Below are 14176 nucleotides of genomic sequence, written 5' to 3'. Positions count from 1 at the left end.
GAGGATCTGTGTGGCAAAGGCACATGTTTACTTTACCATCCTTTGGGCAAAGACTTGGCACAGAGAAACTGCTGTTTGGGTGCAAGAAAAAGTTGCTTCCCTGCAGAAGAGATGCAGACAAGTACCAGAGGGCTGGTAGGGTCTCTGGTCTTGGAGATACCACAAGCATAAATTGAAAAGACTCAGAACAACTGGACCTGACATTGTGGTTTGCCTGCTTTGAGTAGAGGATGTATTTAAAGCATTTCAGTCCTCCCTTCTGGTTTATTCTTCTGACTGCCTGCTAGTATGAGCTGGCTGGTTGTCTAAGTTTCTGGAGGACATGTTCCATGGAAGATTCCCTAAATTCAGAACTGTAACTTGCACAAGACCCAGCACCCTTCCTCCTTCTGCCATGACTGAAGCAAAGGAAAAAGACTTGGGGGTTCTGTTTGGCAAGAGGCTGGACATGACCCAGCCATGGGCACTCCCAGCCCAGAGAGCCAAACGTGTCCTGAGCTGCATCCAGAGCAGCGTGGGCAGCAGGGGAGGGAGGGGATTCTGCCCCTCTGCTCTGCTCTGCTCTGCTGAGAGCCCACCTGGAACCCTGCATCCAGCTCTGGGGCCCCAGCACAGGGAGGTCATGGACCTGTTGCACTGACTCCAGAGCAGATCACCAAGATGATCAGAGGGATGGAGAATCTCTGCTATGAGGACAGTCCAAGCAAGTTAGGGTGTTCTGCCTGAAGAGGAGAAGGCTCTGAGGTGACCTTGTAGCGGCCTTCCAGTACCTAAAAGGGCTACAACAGAGCTGGAGAGAGCTGCTCTTTTTACAAGAGCACATAGTGATAAGACAAGGGGAAATGGCTTTAAACTGAAAGAAGGCAGATTCAGACTAGCTATCAGGAATAATTTATTTACTGTGAGGGTGGTGAGGCATTGGAACAGGGCGCTCGGAGAGTCTCTGGATGCCCCAGCTCTGGAAGTGTTCAGTGTCAGACTGCATGGAGCTCTGACCAGTGAGGTCTAGAGGGAGATGTTCCTGCCTTGGTTGGGCCGGGATGGGGAGAGCCATGGCAGGACTTATCTTTCAAACCATTCTATGATACTGTGATGTCCCAGCATAAATCACTCATGCTACTTTAACACTACGAAGATGCAGGGTTAACAGTCCTACAGAGTGACTGTTCTCTGGTGGATGCTGAAGGTACCAGCCACAGCGAACTTACCAGGAGAGAGGATCTCATGATTTAGCCTGGTGCCTTCCCCAGAGAGACAAACGAGGGACAACAGTTGATGTCAGATGACATAACGTGTCACCGTTTGGGGATGTGACCAAGAAAGAGAATTAGTTCACAGCGGCTGCGAAAGTCCAGCCTGCAGGTGGATCATTAACACCTGATTGATTTAGTCTTAACTGCCTCTGGACAGGGGCCGGTGAATCATCTGCAAATGTGAGGGTGCAGGGAGAGAGAAAAGGAAACATAAACATCACTCCAAGGGTTGAGGCTGTGAAAAAGTAACCTGGGCACTTCCCAAATACAATTAAGCTCAGGTGCAGCCTTTAGAGAAGACTGAACGCATCCCGCACCTGCCGCCGCTTCCCGTTGGCTTCGGGAGGCGCTGCGTCCTGCCTCAAAGCACGGGAGATGCGCAGGGGCCACTCTGGGTGAAGCCCCATACGCGTTTTTTCTTCTTCATTTCCAGAATGATGGTCGGAGGAGAGCAGTCTGGCCCTTCACTTTGGGGTGTCTCCTGTTGGTGTGACCAAGCTGGGCCATCCCCGGGCAGCACTCTCCACCCCTGTATCCCACCACAGGTCCAGCTCATGCACCAGACACACGCGGGGACAGAGAGCCAACCCAGCCCCTCCTCGCCGTCCTCCTGACCTGCTTAGCTACCACGAGTATTTCTTCCTACCACATCTCCTTAGTTCCAGCCATGCCCCTGGGCAAACCGCTCTATCCCAGCTCACCAGAGTTCCATTCCCCTCGGGAAGCTGACTCCTCCCCCAGTATACTACTTCTTAGGTCTCAGTCCTAGGAATCCCGCCCCGGGATACCCAAGCCGTTGGATGTGTTGACTGTAGTTAATTACCATGCTGATTATGCATTCCTGGTTGGCTAATATCCCTCAAACCAAACACCCATCTGTCCTCACATTTAAACATAGAAACGTTTTTCAGACCTAGTGTTAATAATCAGCGTTACCGATTTGCATTTGGGAGAAAAAGAGGAAGACTGAAGAGGAGAAAAGGGAAGATGGTTCTTGTATAAGCAAATTTTTCTGTCATGCCTGGTTAGCTCTTGAGTCCCCTTCTATCTGTGTGCAGAGGGGAGACATATGTTCCTGATGCTCTGCTGTATTAGCGCTTGGTCCAAAATTTGTGCCTGGACCTGATTAAACTGAAATCTTATAGCTTCTCCAAAGTATTCCATCTATGGTAATGTGAACACACTAGACAAAAGAGTCCAAACAAGAAAAATCTTCACCATTCTGGCATTTTTGAGCTAAGAGTAATTACCAACAGAAAAAAAACTTCAGACCAGGGCTCTTATTACAATACCAAGGAACCCTGTCTTCCATCCCCTCACTGGGCTCTCTTGTGAGAATAAACACAAAAATGGAACAAACGGATAAATTTAATTACTACATTTGGAAATTTTTTGTTGGAAAAATAAAGCAGTAAGGAGTTCCTTTGTTAGCAAAGAGACTGCTGCTTCTTTTGTGAGCAGCTTCCATGTGGTCATTGGTTGCACATGAGTAAGTGATTATCCTGTTTCAGTAACATCCAGGAAATTCTGAAAAAACCCAAGACATAATGCCATTGCAATGTCTTAACAAATCAAATTTCTAACCCCTGCCGTCAGAGTTACAGTATTTCTGGGACTACAACAGAAAATCAGGGCAGAGCTATAAAGATACCCCTTCAGGGGAAATAAGCAACTTCTGCTCGTGTTTAACACCATGGCTGCTGCTGCACCAACAGTTTAGGGCAGAGACTGTTCCAGCCATTTCAGCTTCATGCAATATGAGATAGTATGATAGCAAAAAACCCACCCAGCAGGAACCACAGTGGTATCAGAAAGAGCAACACTGGAAATATATTGTGGCCAAGGACCCCAGGCCTTCAGAAAAAATGCCACCTAGCAGCAGCCAGACATGAGAATAAGCTGAGGGACAGTAGACAGTGCTAAAAAACTGCCTTTTTGACTGAGAACAGGCTGTGTTGCAAGACACCCTAACCTTTACCCCACCAGCATACTGGAAGTGATGGCCCTGAGAGGAAGCAAAAAGGACAGTGTGGCTGATACCCTGCATGCTGGCAGAGCTCACATGGCTGCCCCATCCAGGCAATGAGTTATTTAGGCCATGCCAGCAGGCTGTGTACTGTTCATTCCAGTGCCTAATGTACAGCAAGACATTTTGCCTGCTGTCTTCTGCCAGCATGCCTACATGCTTCAGTCTCCCCGCTTAAACACTTTGGTTTCCACTGGTCTGACTACCTGTAACCTCAGCAGCTTTGCAGAGGCCTGCAGAAGAATCTTGAACTTGGCCAGCATCATGATCCATTTCTCCTCACTGTAATGAATCCTCTTGAAAAGCTTTCTGGAGTCGCAGCTACACAGGAGTCTCCAACATCCCTCTACTGGGCTGGCTGTGGTCCTCCTTGTACAGCTCAATAAGCAGTTTGCATTATACACAATGAGAATTACTTTTGGCCCATGTTCAATGTTAAAACCGCCAATCACTTGTTTTCAAAATTTTAAAAGTTTAATAGTAATAAAATGGTTATAAAAATAGTAATATAATTAGAATAATAATAATTTGGACAAACTGAATTAGGACAATATGAGACAATAAAGACAAAGAGTTACGGACGTCCGGGTACCTTTTTCTGGGCAGCACCAGCCCGAAAAAGGACACCCGTTAACAGAGGATTAACCCTTAAAAATAATAGCCTGTTACATATTCACACACTTCATACATGATGCATAAATTCCATTCAAATACAGGATTCTGTCTGGTCATCATCAACTTCTTCCTCCAAATCCTAACAGGGCCTTCGAGGCAGGAAGAAGTTCAGTTTCTTCTGATAAGAGGGCCATAAATTCTTCTTCTCTGAAAGATTTAGGTGTCCTGTGGCTGCTATCTCGCTGCGAGTCCTTTTTTTTTAAAAAGAGTATCCTATATAGCATCGTTTCTGTTTTAACAATTTTTATTACCTAAAACTATATTTAACACAGTATTTAAGAGAATTAATACAGCATTACTTTCTAACACAACACATATAATATTAATTTTAATATTTGCGAAAAGCCAATCATAAAATACATGCATTTTTCACATTCAAGCTCTTTTCAGAGTTACCTCCAAGTTCTATCCACCAGTCACTTCTCAGTCTGAACCAATCCTCAGGGTTATTCCTCCCTCACCCCTGTGTATCAGATGTGCCACTGACACTTCTGCTGCCTGAGCTGTGTAAAATTCTGGTGGTCCAGTCCTCCCATTTAGAGATATCCCTCTGGACCAAGGCTCTGTTTTTCACCATGTCAGCCTCTCCCTCATAATGATTATTTCCAGCACTGTAAAAAACAGAAAAAGAATATGTAAGTATATATCTGTATATATGTGTGTGGTAGGAGAGAGACATATAACATTTCTGTTTTCTGCAGACTAGTGCTGTTACTCTTCTGAGTTTTATGTTCCCTGGCACAGAAATACTTCCACTAAAAGTAATAAATGTAAAAATACTCAAGGAACAAAATGAGTACAAAACAGCACGCAAAGTTTTATTGAGGTTCATACCTGTAGATGCCAGTAATCACTTGGGACCTTTACTGGATCCTCTGCCAAAACCATGGCCTGTCTCTGCTGGAGTGGTGCTGTGACTTGGCCAACAAGCATAAAAAGCCCCAAGGTGATCAATTGACTGGTACTGGGTGGCAACTTGCCATTTTGGTAAAGCTCTTCTGGGGTGGCAATTTAAAAAAAGGCTCTGTACAACCTTCTCACCCCAACACTAGTCCAGCTATGACTAATTTGTTCTCAATAAGTTCCTGTTTAGAGGAAAATAAATAAACCTAAGTACACCTGCCATTACAGCAGAATCCTGTGCAAATTTAGGTTGTAAGGGAACCTCTGGAGATGCCCAGCTCCAAAGCTGTACTCAGAGCAAGGACAGCTTCAAGAGGCTTGCACAGCCAAGCTGGGAAGTCTCAAAGGTCTCCAGTAGGTCTCCTTTTCTCGTAGTGCAAACATCAGACTCACAGCCAACACCCATTGCATGGTGTGCCTCCTCAGACACCCTCAGCACAGGCAGACATTGTGGATGTGCTTATTGCCATTGCTGCAAGCACAGGAATCCACCACCACAGCTGCCACAACTTGGACAGGCAAAGATGGAGTGCACCAGGGAGGGAGAAGGTCTCCATCCCTGGGGAGTGGTTCCTGGACATGGCTGCACAAAGCCACAGCTATCCTGACATCATTCTGGGAAGAGACCTGTCATATCCCAGAGCAGGAGACCTTCAGAAGGCCCTGCTGGCTTTTGTGCTGCTGGGTCTCATGCGACCTTACATGTCACCCTGGGCTCAGCTGCAGCCCCTGGCCATTCTGGGCAGGTGAGAGCAGGAGGAGCTTGTGCACACAGAGGTGCACCAGGGGTTGCCCCGGGTCTTCACCTCTACTGCCCCAGGGATATTCCCAGCCCCGGTCACCTCCGAGCTGAGCTGCTTCAGGTTAGTCATCCCCCTGGTTTGAATGGAGGGGTGTGAACTGGAGAACTCCAGAGGCTCCACCACCATGAGCACTGCTGGGGGTCTGAAATCAGTCAGGTGAGACAAATTGGTCAGAAAAGCAGTGGTGAAGGTGCTATACCAAATTACTCAATGAAGCGTAAAACGCGGTCTGTGGCAGACAATTGAGATTAAATGACTAGGTACTGCCTTCAGCTTCTCAAGTTGCACAGATAAAAGAAAATCCTACCTAGGTGCAAATGCCTGCAAAGTTTGTCTTTGTTCTCAGATTACTGCAAACTGACCTACCCTGGCAGCTGTGTTTTCCCACCTTGGCTTAGAAGGGATTCTGCAGGCAACTGCGTTTTGGGGTTTTTTCTGCAGTCAAATATCTGGCTTTCCTCCTTTTTCCAGGACGAGCTCGGCTTCCATCACTCGGCTTGGGGTTCTGACTATGAAAACAGTAAGAGGAGAGTGCCAGCAGATATTTCCAAGACTCAAAGTTTTGACTTTTTGACTTCAGCCCCTTGTGAGGTGTGTGTGGGTGTGGGTGTGTGTGTGTATGTGCTTTCCAGTGACAGGGACAGAATACTCAAGGATCTCATCCAGCCACCCTGCCACATGATGATATTACAGATATTGATTAAAAACCAAATAAACCACTTGTAATTGAAGGGTTATGCTAATCAAGCAATTGTGCCTTGTCCACTCTGGTTTGTTATGGCCAGGCTACACACAAAGCTACAAGAAGGACACCAGATTCCATGCTGCCTCCACAGCCAAGCAGCAGTACAGGCTGCTGGAGTGTCTCTGTCCTGGTGCCAGTCCCTCCTGGGGACTGGCCATCCCTCAGCCCATCCCTCTCTTGCCATCTGGGAAAAAAAAACTTGATAAATTTCTTCCCTTGCCAGGCTTCTATACAAATGGGTGAGAGGTGCAGTGGTTGTTGTGGACTCCCTCAATCTGGGAGAAAGTATCCTTCTCCAGCTGGACACTGTCCATCCTAAGGGACAGCAGCTAGTTTCCTGCACTGAACCCCGCAAGAAATACCAGAGGTGGAGACATGGCCAAATGAAGGGCAAGCTGCTTGGACATTTTGAGGCACCGAGACTGCTTTTGTTTGGAGTACCAGGGAGGAACAGCCTGAAGGGAGAGCTCTTCCAAGAACAAGAAATTCCAGCTACCTGGATGCTTTCTTGCCATGGTGCACAGGGCAGAGTGGTCGCCAGTGGGTGCTATCAAAGCCCAGCCCTCCAAGTCTCCAAACTGGGTACAGATTTGGCCTCACCGTGCTGTCAGACAGTTTGGTTTTCTCCAAAGCCAAGTCCCATCATGGCAAAAAGCATTTCACACTGGTGACAGAGCAGTGAGACCACTGCTCCTGGAGAGCAGACTGAGTGTCTCGCTGGTGCTGATGATCTCAAGGCAAAAACTGGGGCTGGGGCTAGCCCTGAAGAACAGCTGTTGCCTGCCAAGCCACAAACATGATTTCCTGTCCCTTCCTTACTTTTATTGCTCATTTTTTTGCCTCTTGCCTCATTTTTATAAGCATCCAAGGGCCTTGCCCAAGATTACAGCTTGGAAGTGTAACACAGCCTGCAAGTTAAATATACTCACTCCTATCAAACGTCACTAGGGAGTGTCGTTACTCATACAGTTACATAGAAACTAGTCTTCTCACAGTTCTCCCTTGTCTACAGTCCACAAAAATGAAAGATAAATGTCTTGGATCAGTTTTTGCCTGTGAATAACAGCTTTTCAGCCTAATTTTTAATTTCATTTCTAACCTTAAAGCAGTTTTGACATGACTCACCCAATAACATCACTCAAATGAGTTGGAAAATCCAGCTCCTAACATAAATCTGTAGCATGGTCTCCCCTCCAAGACAATACTGCGAAGTACACCATACCACATTTTATTTTCATGAGGCCTTCTGTGCTCTGCATGCAGCCAAATTAATGCCTGCCTGTCCTCGCATCACAAGCTGGTTTAGCACTTCAAAACTACACAGATTAGAAACATAGCAGCCACCTGTGTGAAAACTGTGCTGGGGTGCCTGTGGCTCTATTGGTTTAATGCATCCAATGCCCCTGCACTGGTGCACAGCTGTATACATGGCTTTTGAGACATTTTCTGTTAATTGCATGTGGAAACACTACCTGAAAGCTGTCCTCTCTGCAACCCCAGTGACTGCCTACCATCTGTGAGCAGTGCTGGGCCTCCCTGGGCCCCTCACTGCACAGAGCAGGAAACCAACCTGCACAGAGCAGTGCCCAACCAGCCTCAGGTCAGCTAGCTGCCCCTTGCAGCCTGGGGAAGATGGCAGTGCCTCCAAGATGCCCAAGGCAGGAATCAGCTGGGCAGATGAACTCAGATGAAGCCAGTGGGCACTCTGAGCATGGGCCCTTTACATGCTGCTGCAGACCCCCATGCAGGCAAAGGTGAAGAGCACGAGGCAAGCTGGAGACTCCTTCTCTGTTCCCAGCTGTTTACCCATACCAGAGCTCAGCCCCTGCCACTGTGGCCAGATTCAGTCCTCCTCCCTGCAGCTGTGCAGGAGGTTTGGTATGAAACAGGATATGAAAACTCCCAGCCTGAGGACTGCAGGTGGGCACTAAATGTAGGTCTAGGAAATCTCTGACCACACTTGGGCCATCCTTTCACCTCTCAAAAGGAGAAGTAAGAATTACTCCAGCTCTAAATACACTCTCTCCCAGTCACATTTTGCAGCAAGGCCACTTTCTAGGGAAACAGTAGTTCTTACTGCTCTCTCTGGATCCCTGGCCAAGAGAGACAGAAACTCTGGGCAGTTATCAGGACCCATGACAACCCACTGCACAGGCATCTGGTGGATTTCAACCCATCACAAAGAGAGATAAGAAAAAGCCCATAACTAATATCAACTGGTTGCTGTATTTCAGGAGGAGGGCTTGTCACCTGATGGGATCTCAGCAGCTGGAGGAATGGGCCAGAAGCAGATTCATCAGTTTCTGCACAGAAGAGGTGATTCTTGCTCACCACTTTGTGCTGCTGAAGGCTTATCTCACTATTGCATCCTTCAGTTTGAGCCTACAAGGAAAACACTGACAAACTGGAAAGAATCCAGCAGTGACCACTGGGGTGGTTATGAGGTTGCAGCACAGGGTGCATGAAGAGACATTGAGGGACCTGGGCTTCTCCAGCCTGGAGAAGGGACAGCTGGGGAGTTCTCACAGGGGTCATCCACTTCCTGAATGGTGATCATGGAAAAAGCAGAGACAGACTCTTCCAGAAGGAGACAAGGATGGGACATGGGGAAACATAACATGCTGCAGGATGGGACATTCCAACTGGGCATGGAACAGTTCCTCCACTGAGGGTGGTACAACTCAGAGACCAGGTCTCTGTCTTCGGAGGTATGCAGAACTCAACATGGTCAAACACAACGTGATCTAGCTTTGGACTAGGGAGTTGAACTGCAGACCTCCAGAGACACCTTCCTACCAAAATCTCCTGGAAATTTCCTATTAGATAGAATACACCTGCCTTCCTTTGGAGCTTTGGGTTCCCCACTGCTCTGAAAAACCCCAGGTGCCTAGGACATATTTGAGACACTATGTGCTTCTCCCTCACCATCCCTGGGCTGCTTCCCTCCTGCTAACATGGAAGTGAGGATTTTCAGTGTGGTTTCTTCACAGCCTGGGAAAGGCTGGAAGCTGTGTCCCAGCAGGCTGTCCTGGAAGAAAGGTCTCAAAACCCAGAGCTGAGCTGGAGCAGGAGCCTCTGTACTCCATAGTGCTGTGCACTTCGAGGTGGCCCAGGAAATAACAATGCTGCAACTCAGAGCCCTCTAGCATGCCTTTGCAGATCTTCTCTGTTACCTCTTTGAGAAGCATTTGTGTCTGTGCATCTACAGTTTTACTGATGCAGAACAGTGACGAAGCAGCCAGGGGAATTGAGACAAGGGTGGAAAATGACTGCAGGCATGTATTAAAGTATTCAGCTTATCCAGCTGAAAGAGATTTTTGCCAAACGATTTTATAAGGAATGAGGCATTTTACAGGAAAAGCAGGGCCTCTCCTCTCATTTCCTTTCCCCTCTCCTCTATGAACTTCAAAGGAAGGAGGGGTCAAAACAGAGGCCAGGCAACTGGAACTGAATTCCTGAGCCCTAAGGCCTAATTAGTCCAAGATACATTTCACTGGGTATCTTTCAGAGACTGGCCTAAATTACCAATCTTCCCTGCTGTGCTGCTGAGGGCCAGATGAAGCCAGAGTGTGGTCCACAGTTTGCAGGGCTCCAGCATCACCAGAGCTCCTGGGGGGAGGGGGAAATGTTTCAGTCCAAGCCCCACAGACACGAGACTCTCCCAGCCCCCTCCAGGCTTTCTGTAGCCACAAGAAAAATCCTCTCTTCAGGACAGAGAATGCCTCCACGCCTAAACCCCCCTGTCTCCAAGGTCCCTGCCTCCCTGGTGCTTGCCCCAGAGCTGCTGAATAACAGCCCCAGAGCTAGGTGGCTGCTGCCCCTCCTTGTGTCAGCTGAGGCTATCAAAGAGCCTTCAGCCATTTGGAATTACCCTTCCAGTAATTATAGGCTGATATTAAACCTCCCTCCTCCCTCTCCTCATCCAGGCAAGCCAAGCCCAGCTCCTGCCAGCGGACCATGTGGTCCATGCCCTTTCCTGCCTTGCAGATGTTTTGCTGGTCCCCCTCCAGCTTCTCCACATCCTTTCCTACTGTGTACCCAGAAGAAGGGATGACAATGTCCTTTTATCTGTGTCTCCTCATTTCTCACTTAGCCCAGCATGTGGTCTGCCTTTCCAGCAATGACAAGTAAAACTTGGTTTTGCACACAGGTTTAACAACTCTCTGGAACCACAAATTAATCTCAGTTCACAGGTCTCTCTCTGTGAGACACACTGGTCCTGGGGTGGGGTTTTTCTTGAGGGATCCACAAAAAGTATTCTCAAGAACTGAGAAACAGAAACCACAGGCTGCTTCCCCTGTACAGCCTCTCTCAAGAGGCTGGCCCCAGAGGTGTGCATCTTATTTTGAGACTACAGTAAATGCACTTTGACAGAAGGAATAATTTCTGGCCTTGTGACCTGAAAGCTGAGAAAAGCCAAACTTCACTGTAGATCACCAGAGTAATTCAGAGAGCAGGGAAAGGACATCATTGTCAATGTAAGCTTATGTGGCCTCCTGGTGTCATAGCACAGCTCTGGTGCATAGAAAACAAGCCTTGTAGCTTGTGGGGCAGCGGACAGCTGCACATGAAGTCAGACGTCTGAGTGGTGGGGAATGTGATGTCCTCGTGGATGTGGGGTGGGCTGTGATTCCCATCTGCTTCATGGATCCTGCCTCACAGCCGTGCAGGCTGGTGGCCTGGCTGGAAAAAGGCACACCTCACTCCTGGTACTCAAGCTGCTCTCCCAGAGAAGCAAAAGAGCGGGATGCATGAAGGAGCAGAAAGCTGGAAACTGACTACTTTTGAATCAGGAGGTATTAAAAAAATATTTTATTAAATTTTCTGCCAGAAAGAAAGGTAAACATATTGCCTTAAAATTTTTTATTCCAAGATGCTTGCTCACCTTCCATTTAAAGAATGGGCCTGGAACCAATGAAGACTGGGGTCAGCTCCAGTGTACTAGAGATAACTGTGTTGCCTAACTGCATCAAGACCGTATATATCCCTTTGCATCCACTTCCCAGTGGAGCCAAAATATATAATAGAAACCTCTCCTTCCCTTATGTAATGCTCTGCCAGAGCTGGCATCCTGTGAGTGTTAGCTGGAAGGATCTCTGGATGGTTCCAGACACTGGACTGCTGCCAGCACCAGATGAGATTGGCTGTAGCTGTGTCTAGCCTCAAAGTCCAAGTCTGATTCTTGTGTGCTTGCATAGCACTTGGAGCACTGGGACCCTTTTCTCAGATGGAGAGCACAAGAAGGTTTACCTGGGGTGTCCACCTCCCTCTGCATCTATCCTCCTTCCCTACCTCCAGGGAAGGAGGGCCAGAAGGGCTAGGTAAACCAGCATGCAGTCCAGTCTGTTAGCAGGTTCCTGTGCTGAATTCACCTCTCAGAAAAATGCCATCCTGAGGACTGAGACAGCTCAGGACCAGGAAAAACCGACCAAAACCTGTTGGTTTTTCCTGCTAGAGGCTGTTAACACTGGGGGGGAGAACAGCAAGAGTGCACCAGCTGAATTTATTGAGGAATTGAGCCAGATTCCTATGTGCTGGCAGCACAAAAATAGCTGCCATCTTTAGGTTTTATGGCTTTTCTTTGTTAGAGTGTGGATCAGACTTGTTTTCAAAACAACCTTCAAACAACATAAATATACCTGTCATTGAAAACCAACAAACCTGGAATGATTAAACAACACTTCCCTGAAGTAATCCCTGTGCCTCCGTAAAAGCAGTTAAAAAAATTAGTCGGGATCACAGAGAGGAAACAACAGAATGCAGAATGTTAGCCATGTATTTCGCTCACCGTTTTTTCAACTTCGTGCTATTGGATTACTTTCTTGAGTACTCTGGGGACAGAGACAGCAAAGAACAGCTTTCCTTGGCAGAGGGAGGAAGTTTCTCACACACCGCTGTATTTTCCATGGCTCATCTAGCAAAATGCACACGCCTGAAAAAACAGCAAGAAAAAGTCCATCCAAGAAGGGGCCAGTACTGTGGATTCCACACCCCCATGTACTGGCAGCCTAGCTCTGGTATCAGGCTGAGTGGTATCACTGGATCACTGGGTGCAAGTGGGAAGTGCTGTGCCCAGAAAGCCATGAGCTGCATGATCCTGGTGCTGCCCAGGGAACAAAGAGCCTCTCTTCCTGACAAAGAAGCTTGTGTGCAGCCAGGAGAGTCACAGGGAGCTTTACACATCTTGTAGCACTAACCAGGGCTACCTCAGTCCAGAGTCCAAGCAGGCCAGAGCTACTTTCAGTGTGTTCCAAGGTGAGTTGTCTTCTCATCCAGGCACCACTGAAGGGCTCTGCCCAGTAGACCATAATTTTTCCAATTCTTTGTCCATAATTAGAGCAGCCAAGACATGCTATTAATTTCCCTACTCATATTGCTTGGTGCACTGTCATTCTTTCAAACATGACCACACTCTTGAGATGCAGAGCTCACAATGGCTTTTTAAGGCTTGCAAACTGCAAGTAACACCCTGGACTTGCACCTGCAAACTTGCACGTGCCAAGAAACATGCGGCCAAGGAACTGCTGTGTGTCTTTGCCAGAATGTCTGACCTGCAGCCTGCCATGCCTGTGTCACCACAGGGAATCTTCTGAGATCCCTATGAATGACAGTGGGTGGAATCACAGAATCAATTCGGTTGCAAAAAAACTCTGAGATCTTTGAGTCCAACCCATGACCAAACACCACCTTGTCAACCAGACCACAGCACTAAGAGCCACGTCCAGTCTTTCCTTAACCACCTCCAGGGACAGTGACTCCACCACCTCCCTGGGAAGCCCATTCCAATGCCTAATCACCCTTTCTGTGAAGAAATTCTTCTGATGTCTGACCTGAAGGTCCCCTGGCGTAGCTTGAGGCACCATGTCCTCTTGTTCTGTCACTGGCTGCCTGGGAGAAGAGGCCAATCCCCACCAGGCTGTATCCTCCTTCCAGGGACAAGCAGAGTGACAAGGTCACTCCTGAGCCTCCTTTACTCCAGGCCCAACAGTCCCAGCTCTCTCAGCCGCTCCTCCTAGGGCCTGTGCTCCACACCTTTCAGCAGCTCCAGGGCTTTCTGGCATCTCAGTGTCCTTCCTGCCGTGGGAGGCCCAGAACTGGCACAGCACTCGCCATGTGGCCTCACCAGGGGCACACTCAGCCCAGGTCCTGCCGGTCACACTCCTGCTGATAAACGCCAGGATACCGCGGGCTGGCTGGAGCCGTGCTACGGCTCTGCGAGAAGCAGGAACCCCCACGGGAAGCAGGAGCCCCTGTGGGAAGCAGGAACCTCTGTGGGCAGCAGGAATCCCTGCGGGAAGCAGGAACCCCTGTGGGAAGCAGGAACCTCTGCGGGAAGCAGGAACCCCTGTGGGAAGCAGGAATCCCTGCGGGAAGCAGGAACCTCTGCGGGAAGCAGGGCACATCTGCGGAAAGCAGGAACCCCTGTGGGAAGCAGGAACCCCTGTGGGAAGCAGGGCACATCTGCGGAAAGCAGGAACCTCTGTGGGAAGCAGGAATCCCTGCGGGAAGCAGGAACCCCTGTGGGAAGCAGGAACCCCTGTGGAAAGCAGAGAAGCCCTGCGGGAAGCAGAGAAGCCCTGCGGGAATCAGGAATCCCTGTGGAAGCAGAGCACATCTGCGGGAAGCAGGAACCCCTGTGGGAAGCAGGGCACACCCGCGCTCGGCACGCCGCCCGGCCGGCCGGCCCTGCGCTGCCGCCGTTCCGCCGCCGGGGGGCGCGCCAGCCCCGCCGCTGCTGCCGGGAGGGGCCGTCCTGGCCGGGTGACGTCAC

General features: G+C 48.9%; 1 long non-coding RNA gene across 1 annotated transcript; it reads right to left on the bottom strand.

The window, feature by feature from the left end:
- Positions 1 to 3949: 3949 nt before the first annotated feature.
- Positions 3950 to 12283, bottom strand: LOC143692022 (uncharacterized). Its single transcript, XR_013179882.1, has 3 exons — positions 12045 to 12283; positions 6049 to 6169; positions 3950 to 4565 (listed from the first exon to the last, which is right to left on the bottom strand). It is a non-coding gene; the product is annotated as an uncharacterized LOC143692022 (long non-coding RNA).
- Between the last annotated feature and the right edge of the window lie 1893 nt (positions 12284 to 14176).

The sequence above is a fragment of the Agelaius phoeniceus genome, chromosome Z, assembly GCF_051311805.1.
Source record: "Agelaius phoeniceus isolate bAgePho1 chromosome Z, bAgePho1.hap1, whole genome shotgun sequence".
Lineage (NCBI taxonomy): Eukaryota > Metazoa > Chordata > Aves > Passeriformes > Icteridae > Agelaius > Agelaius phoeniceus.
Note: the sequence above shows the minus strand (reverse complement) of the source record. Positions and strands in the feature narration are given on the sequence as shown.